Source organism: Dioscorea cayenensis, chromosome 3 (assembly GCF_009730915.1).
Source record: "Dioscorea cayenensis subsp. rotundata cultivar TDr96_F1 chromosome 3, TDr96_F1_v2_PseudoChromosome.rev07_lg8_w22 25.fasta, whole genome shotgun sequence".
NCBI lineage: Eukaryota > Viridiplantae > Streptophyta > Magnoliopsida > Dioscoreales > Dioscoreaceae > Dioscorea > Dioscorea cayenensis.
The window spans coordinates 9,829,247-9,838,591 of NC_052473.1; positions in this window are offsets into that span (position 1 = coordinate 9,829,247).

The window sequence follows — 9,345 nt, forward strand, 5'->3', positions numbered from 1 at the left end:
TCATCTATCACACCGAAGCTAAATTTTTTCCCATTGATCATCACCAGAATATATGAATTTTATCTAAGATCCTATGTCCAACATCAGTTGTTACATTTTTGAATGATCAAATAAAGTTTACAAGCTTGACCATCGCCAGTACGATCATTGGGCAATAAAATGATGATAATACATAAAAAAAAAAATCCCTAAGTCCCTAAGTCAAGGAAAAACCACGATGGTAAATGTCTGGACAACAACTAATAAATTGTGATAAAGGTTGTTAAATATGGAGTTCCATGCACAAAAGATACTACCATTCTAAGTTCATTCCTTGGTGTGCTTGCAAAGAATGGTGCTTATACTCCAATTAACATTCCTAATTGGAGACATGAAGATTTTATCAATATTTTCACCTTTTTTTTCCATTTATTCTTTGAACATATTCATGGTTAAGGTAGCTTGATATTATTAAATTAATATTTGAAAACAGACAAAGTTTGATTTTCCTCACACACAGGCGACTTAAAGAAAGAATTTTATATTCCAAAGGCTAAAGAGTGAGTTTTAGTAGAACCACCTTTAGCTAGCCTTAGAGAACAATGGCATGCCCTTGTTCATCAGTGCTATAATCGAAGGAATGAGGTAATAGTCATAAGTTTACTTAATTTTAATTATTACTTATATTTGAATCTAATTTATATTTTATAATTAAATATGATTGTATTGTGTAGGAACTTACTGCAATAAATAAAATAAATGAAAAAAACAAAATAATGCACATACATGTGGTCGAAAAAGGTTTGCATTAATTAGGAATGAAATGGTAAGTTATTTTCTCTTACAATTGATGTTAGGAATATAATGGTAAAAGTTTTAATATTCTTTTTTAGGAAATTGGAACGGGAAAAGAGCATGATCGTCTTACAATGTGGGATGCAACTCATTAAAAGAAACACTACAAGAAAATTACAGTTAAAAACCACTTTACATTTTATAATCTTGTCACACCCAAGACCCAGCTAAGCTGAACCTGATGTTTGGACAACCAGTGGCAAACCAACTGGATGTGAACCCAATAGGCATGCAAGGCCTCATAATCTATCTCAGACTGGAGGAAAGTAACAACTAATGGAAATAACAAAAAAACATATGTACGACTTAACGATACAACATAGGTTCAAATACATAAATGACTTAAATACAAAAATGTCCCAAAGTGCAAGATTTGGTGCCAAATAACAAATACAACAACTTAAGATACAATTTCAAAGGAAAAATACGCTACTGATAGCTTGCTAAGAAACCCTTGGGTCTACTACTCATGATCTGAAAAGAATTTAAAACAACTTCATGGGCTCACTAGCCCAGTAAGTAATCATAAATTTAAAAATCTCAAATTTGTAATAAACAAAATAATCAGGACTAAAACCGGAGTTTGCCAATATTTTAAACAAAAGACAGGTAGATAATATAACAAGGTTAAGCATATTCATTAATCCAAAATATTACAATCGGGGGATACCTGATCTGAAAAGTAAAATAGAAAGATAGCATGTTCTCAAATAAAATAATTTGTCTCCAAATTTACTATAGATATTAAAGGTCATTTGTTTACCCTCGGTGATCCAAGTCAGAATAACAAAAGTCATTTATTTACCCTCGGTGACCTGAAACTGAATATCAGAGACAATTATTATTTCACCGACGGACTGATGCAAAAATGTAGTCTTATTTTTCAAAAATTCTTATCAAGGTTAAGAATAGTTTATTTGGAGACAAAAACATTCAACACATCTCATAATCGAATAATATAATTAACCATAAGTTTTCCCAAATTTTCATATAAGAAGGAATATAGAATTTCATGACTCAACTTTGGAGAAGATAAACAAATCATTTTAAAAATAATAATTAGATACCGCCTTAATTTAATAATTAAAACCAAAATACAAAAGTAAAATCATAAAAGTTAAATAGGTAATATAAACAAGAGGAGATTATTCATTATTTAGGTAAATAAGTGATTATTGCTCAATTAAATGCATAATTTCATAATTAAATAATAAAATAATAATAAACTAAAATCCGGAAAATGGTATATATTTAAGTGGAAATTGCCAAAAAAAGCCCTAAGTTTCTAATATTTCTAAAAACACCCCATTAATTTGGGAATCCCTAAAAACCCCCTTCTTTTTAAATACAATGAATTTGAACCCCCAAGCATGTAATGGAGTTAGTTTTGAATTTTTTGGACGAAATTATCCTTTGTATGGGAAGTTGTGGCAAGTGAGACATGGTTTGATCATAACGTCCTTTGCTGCAATAATTTTTCCTCTTTAAGAGGAAGCAGTTTTTTTTTTCTTGGTTAATCCCCAGAGAACACCATTATTGGCACTGGTTTTCTTTTTCTCTCTTCATCTCTTCAGCTTTTCTTTTTTCAAAGTTGTCGTTGCCTAGACATCTTCTGTAGAATTGGACCACTTCCTCGAAAGAGAACTCCCGCTCAACTCTTCGGCATTTCATTAGTTTGCGCTCCAAGGTATTGAGGCGAGGTGGATGCCGTTGAAGATGTTGTGCAGTTTCCTTTTGTTTTGATATTCTGTGGGTTTCTTTCTGGTTTGATTTGTAAAGTATTCTATTAGAAAGAGAAATTTTTCGGTTTTATGGTGTGATTATTGGATGATCTTGTAGTTTGTAGGGAGATTTTTCGGCTAGGGTTTTGTTTGTTTTTCATTTTGGTCTGTGTACACGATCAAAAGCGATAATGCTGTGTTGAAGGAGATTTTTTTTATTGTTTTGCAATCTCATTATGATGTGTGACTCGATCCACATTTGTCTAGGACGGCCATGTTTAATTTTGAATGTAAATGTTGTTGTTTCTTTTTAACTATCGATTGTTCTGTTTAAGTTTCAATTTTTCTGTTTAAGTTTCAGTGTTTATGTTTAAATATCAATGTTTCTGTTTAACTACCTTTGTTTCTGTTTAAGTTTCAGTGTTTATGTTTAAATATCAATGTTTCTGTTTAACTACCTTTGTTTCTGTTTAAGTTTCAGAAACTGGATAAATTTAAACAGAGAAATAACATTTTAAACACAAACTTGATAAATTTAAACGGAAACATTTCTATTTAAACAAAAAACTGTATAATTTTAAACGGAAACAAGGACATGGCAAGGATAGCTGAGAAAAAACATAAGTTTTAAGAGGAAACTGGGATAATTAATCAATAATTAACTTGTACAACTATATTTCTGTTTAAATATCATCGTTTCATTTTAAATTTGAGTTTATTTATGAAAACAATTTTCATAAATAACGAGCAAAATGTATAATAACATGCGATAGTTTGTGGCAAACATATGTAACGAATATAAGTTGTCCTCTATGCTTAGTTGGCGATAGTTTCTTTGCAAGATCTATGATTTTGTCCGCACTCGTGGTAATGAAGTGAGTTTTTTAAATGGTTAGCGCCTACAAAACGTTGTCCGACATGCAATGACAAAAGTTTAAATTGATCTAACGAATAAGGAAGGCCTACTAAACCGTCAGGATGGGATTGAGGTGGAATCAATACACTCGTAGAATCCGAATACCTACTAAAATGATTTCCTGTTTAAACGGAAACTGGGTAAATTTAAACAGAGACATAATATTTTAAACAGAAACTTGATAAATTTAAACAGAAACATTTTTGTTTAAACAAAAAACTATATAATTTTAAACGGGAACAGGGATATGACAAGGATAGCCAAGAAAAAACATATGTTTTAAGCGAAAACTGGGATAATTAATCAATAATTAACTTGTATAACTATGTTTCTATTTAAATATCATCATTTCTTTTTAAATTTGCGTTTATTTATGAAAACGATTTTCATAAATAACGAGCAAAATGTACAATAATATGCGATAGTTTGTGCAAACATATGTAACGAATATAAGTTGTCCTCTATGCTTAGTTGGCGATAGTTTCTTTGCAAGATCTACGATTTTGTCCGCACTCGTGGTAGTGAAGTGAGTTTTTTAAATGGTTAGCGCCTACAAAACATTGTCCGGCATGCAATGACAAAACTTTAAATTGATCTAACGAGTAAAGAAGGCCTACTAAACCGTCAGGTTGGCCCTGAGGTGGAACGGATACGCTCGTAGAATCCGAATACCTACTGAAATCATTTCTGTTTAAACGGAAACTGGATAAATTTAAACAAAGACATAACATTTTAAACATAAAATTGATAAATTTAAACGAAAATATTTCTGTTTAAACAAAAAACCAAAAAGAATGTAAAAATGTATGCAAAAAGGTTTAACATGATGTGATTGGGAGGTTGTTTTCCCACCATTTTTAAGGGCAAGGATGGAATTTCATAACATGGAACCAATCCTAGTGACCTGCAGGGGGTAAAAAGGAAGTAAAACAATAAAGGAAGGGTTGTCTGAGATATTCAAAACTCACATGGGCTGTTTGGGAAGTTTTGAAATTCTTGAGGTGTAAACAATAATTTTCCCTATATTTAATGACAAATACTAGTAATAATAATAATAAATAAATATCTTATGGAACAATTAAGCAAATAAAAGTGGCGGTTATGAAATAATTAAATATTACATAAATTACCACAATTTTCACGATTTTACAAATAAATACTAAATTTGAGGTGGACTACTTACTTGGTAACAGCTTTACTCTGAGACTCAATTTGAAATCCACGAGCTACTTTTTCAAAATGACCCTATTTCCCATGGTCGGCAACAGTCAAGACTAAAGCAATTTAAAATGGACCAAAGAACAAAATGTAACACAGATACATAGTCTCACAAGCAGCTCATAGGAATGGATTATGAACCTATAAGTAAAAGGGGGCGTCCCATGCATATGCCTTCTCATGCATGAGACAACACGCATTATATTCTAAGCATCTTACAATGAATTAAAATTACAGAAAAAGGTTGCAAGTAAGTCTATAATATAAGGATATATATATATATATATATATATATATATATATAACAAATAAGGTTCATTAGACCAAAATATGTTGAAGTTTAAAGGAAGCCAACGTGCAGGGAAAAAATAGGACAATGATACTAAGGTGAAGAAGAACAAGAATAAGAAGGAAGAGATTGAAGATTTGCATCAACTCATGGAATCCTGGTAACAACAAAAGTTAAGCCAAAACATGTACATATATAAACCTATATATGTCTATCAAAAGCTAGTTCCAAAACCAACATGTGAGTATAAACATATATATATATATATATATATATATATAGCTATTAGTATAGCATGCAGGTCATGTTATAAATGTATACATATATATATAAATGCAAATGCTAAGGCTGTAGATTAGCATGTATATGTTAGGTAGAAAAGATCACAAGTTTTTCATTCAGAAAAACTACAATGTACAAGATATATAGATACACAGGTATATAAATATGGTAGTTATATAAATATAGATATACAGCCGTATACACAGCTGTATTCCCCTAACACCCCTCCCCCACAAACTCACGGGGATCAAACATCCTCCCCAACAAACTCACGGGGATCGGACAGTCGAGAGTTTGGACAAGAGAAAAATCATGGTGTGCCCATGATCAGAGATTTAGTAAGCAGATCCTCAAGTTGGCCTTTCGGAAGGAACAAAGCGGGAGGCGGGGATGCCTTTGCTGCACAGATCACACAAGAAGAAAGCATCAACACCAATATGCTTGGAGAGGGTATGTTTGACAGGATTCAAAGTGATCTGAATGGCACCGGTGTTGTCACAATGTAGAGAAGGAGCATACGAGACAACACCAAGATCATGTAAAAGCCAACGCAACCAAACAATCTCCTCAGCAGTAGTAGCCATAGCGCGAAGCTCCGCTTCAGTGCTAGACCGAGAAACACCTATTTGCTTCTTGGACTTCCAGGCAATGAGAGAAGAGCCCAAGAACAAATAGAATCCAGTAACAGAATAATGATCAGACGGATCACTAGCCCAAGTAGCATCAGAATAGGAACGAAGCTCCAAAGAACTGTGTTGAGAGAAAATAAGGCCTCGAGACGGAGTCGCACGAAGATAGCACAAAAGCCTCAAAAGATGGGCATAGTGAACAGAAGTAGGTGCACTAACAAACTAACTCAAAACATGCACAGCATAAGCAATGTCTGGACGAGTGAGGGTAAGATAGACCAGGCTCCCAACTAAGTGACGATAGCATGTCGGATCAGATAAGGGAATTCCCTCATCAGCACGCAACTGAAGATGTAGCTCCATAGGAGTGGTCACAACATAAGAATCAGAGAGAGTTGCCCATGTGAGAATATCAGATGCGTAACGCTGCTGGGACAACTAAAAACCAGTAGAAGTAGAAGTGACCTCAATGCCCAAAAATAGCTCAATCGACCAAGATCGGTCATCCCGAAAAATGTTCTCTGAAGGTAATGCTCTACAAAAATCCATGAGCGTGGTCATCACCAGTGATTATCATATCATCCACATAAAACAACAACAAAGTCCGACCACGAGAGGAAGAGTGCACAAACAAAGCGGGATCATGCGGACTAGGCTGAAATCAACAACAACCACAGCCGAACCGAAACGCTCAAACCAGACCCAAGGAGCCTATTTGAGACCATAGAGATCCCGTCGTAGGTGACAGACCAAACCAGAATGAGAAGAAAAACCAGGGGGAGCAAGCATGTAAACCTCCTGCTGAAGATCCCCATGAAGAAAAGCATTCTTCACATCAAGCTGAAAGAGGGACCATCGTCGAACAACAGCCACGGGAGCAAAAATCTCATCATAATCACATCCCTGCTCCTGTTGAAAACTACGAGCCACAAGACGAGCCTTGTACCGTTCTACAGAACTGTCAGAGTGAGTCTTGACTTTATAGATCCACTTGCAGGTAATGGGAACATCACCAGGAGGAAAGGGAACCAAATCCCATGTAGAGGTGCGCTCGAGCGCCTCTAACTTAGCAAACATAGCAGCCTGCCACTCAGGTATTTGGACAACCTCTCAGTAAGAAGATGGCTCTAGAGGGCCATGGGAGGAAGAAATAGGTAGGTCAAGGTGAGAGGCAAGAATAAAGCGATCGAGGGAGATGGCGATCACGAAGAGGATAGCGGCGTGCGAGGGATCATCCATGAGGGGACACATCGGAGGAAGCCTTTAGCAGCCCGGTGATGACCGCTTTCGAGGGAAGAGGAGAGCGGGGAATAGAAACTTGGACATGAGGGTCATCAGTCAATAGTAAAACAGATGGAGGAGAGGATGGACGAGATACTGGGTGGAGATGGGGACGGAGGAGGTGGTGAGAACACAATGAGAAACTGAACATTGGTCTATGTAGTAGAGGAGTGAGAAGAAGAGGAAGGGGAAGGGACAAAGAAAGGATGATCCTCAATAAAGGAGACATCACACGAGATACGGAGGCGACATGCAATAGGATCATAACACCGATAGCCTTTGTGCTTAGGACTATAACCAAGGAAGACACAAGGAACAGACTGAGCAAAAAGTTTAGTCCGCTCTCGAGGCAAAAGAAGGATATAACACAAGCAACCAAACACACGAAGATGAGGAATAGCAGGGATTGGGTGGAGAAAGACACTCCCACTGGACTACAACCACGAAGAAAGGAAGAGGTTGAAGATTGATGAGAGTAAGCAGTGATGAGACAACCTTAGCCCAAAAGTGAGGGGGAACATGAGAGGCAATGAGAAGAGTACGAGTGGTCTCAAAAATATAACGATGTTTCCTTTCTGCAGTGCCATTCTGAGCATACGCACCAGGACAAGTTAGCTGAGGAAGAGTGCATGGGAGGCAAGAATCTCACGAAATTAATGATAAAGATACTCCCCCTGCATCAGAACAGAAAGTACAAATGATGGTAGAAAACTGGGTGCGCGCCATATTAGAGAAATCAATATAAACCTTAAAAAACTCAGAACGAGAACGAATAAAATAAATCCAAGTGTAACGGGAGAAATCATCAACAAAAATAACATAATAACGATGTCCACCTTTGGAGACAAACGGGGCAAGGCAACAAACATCCGAATGAACTAATTCAAATGGAGAACCAGACCTGGACACACTCGAAGGATACGGGAGTTGTAGCTGTTTGCCAAGCTTACAACCCAAACAAGAATGAGAACTATCAACTGAAACACGACCTAGGATGGCCAAGCCGATGATGCCACTGATGGAAACGAACAGTAGAAAAATAATAAATAGAGGCCGCTGGTAATGTAGAGGAGGACGGAAGACGAAGATGATCGAGCACATACACCCCACTATGGCGATGGCCAGCTCCAATGAGGGCCCCTGTAAGACGATCCTACACACGACAACCAAACTCATCAAAAATAACAAGATAGCCAAGAGAAGCGAGCTGGCTAGCAGAAATAAGGTTCATGGAGAGTTGGGGTACAAAGGCAACATCAGGAATATAAAAATGAGTGGTGTGTAAAAGGCCATGACTAGGGACAGGGAGGGTCGTGCCATTAGCGATAATGACATGAAGATCAGAAGAAAAGGGGTGAAGAGAGTGAAGGTGGGTAGCATCATAGGTATTTTTGAGGGCGAGGCAGGCGATGGGTGAGTGGAGACGTCACGAGGGCATCTTGAGTGAGTCATCTGGGGCCGAGGAGGGAGACATCCCGACTCTGGAGAAAAGGTTTCTTGAAAAAGCTGCATTCGCGGACAATGGACCACCCGAGGAGTTGAGGGGTGGGGTGGGCGCCGTGCTGCTTCTTTGATCTTGTCGGTGAGCCAGCGTAGCTACGACACTCGATCTGAACATGGCCAAGAACATGGCGATGATGACACCAAAAATGACCGTCGATGGGGTCGCTAGAAACCGGTCCACAGAGGCGAGAAGAGGATGGACCGGAGCGCTAAGACCGGAGGCGACATCAAAAGGAGCAATGAGTCGGCATTGGGTTCTAGCTGGGGAGCGACAGAATAGCAGTGAGGAAGCGGCAGTGGTGGAACCACATCTAAGTACCGAAGATGAGTCTCCTCAACAAGAACATAAGCGAGAGTATCACTAGCAGACGGAGGTGTAACCCGGTGTAGTAGCTGAGCATGAACGGCCTCGAACTCAGGCTGATGATGCATGAGAAACTTATAAATGCGAAGATAATCTTGATCCCGAGCAATGGCAAGACACTAGGGCACAGGTCGGGCGAAGGAGAAGGAGTCATCTCATCACCGCCCGACGCCATAAATCATCGAGCATGATAAAGAAATCGAGAGACGAGTTCTCACGAGTAGGTGGAGGTGAGAGTCTGTAGCAAGGAGTAGCGCAACGCCTGACTGGAAGGAAGATAGAGTGCGTGCAAATGATCCCAAATCACC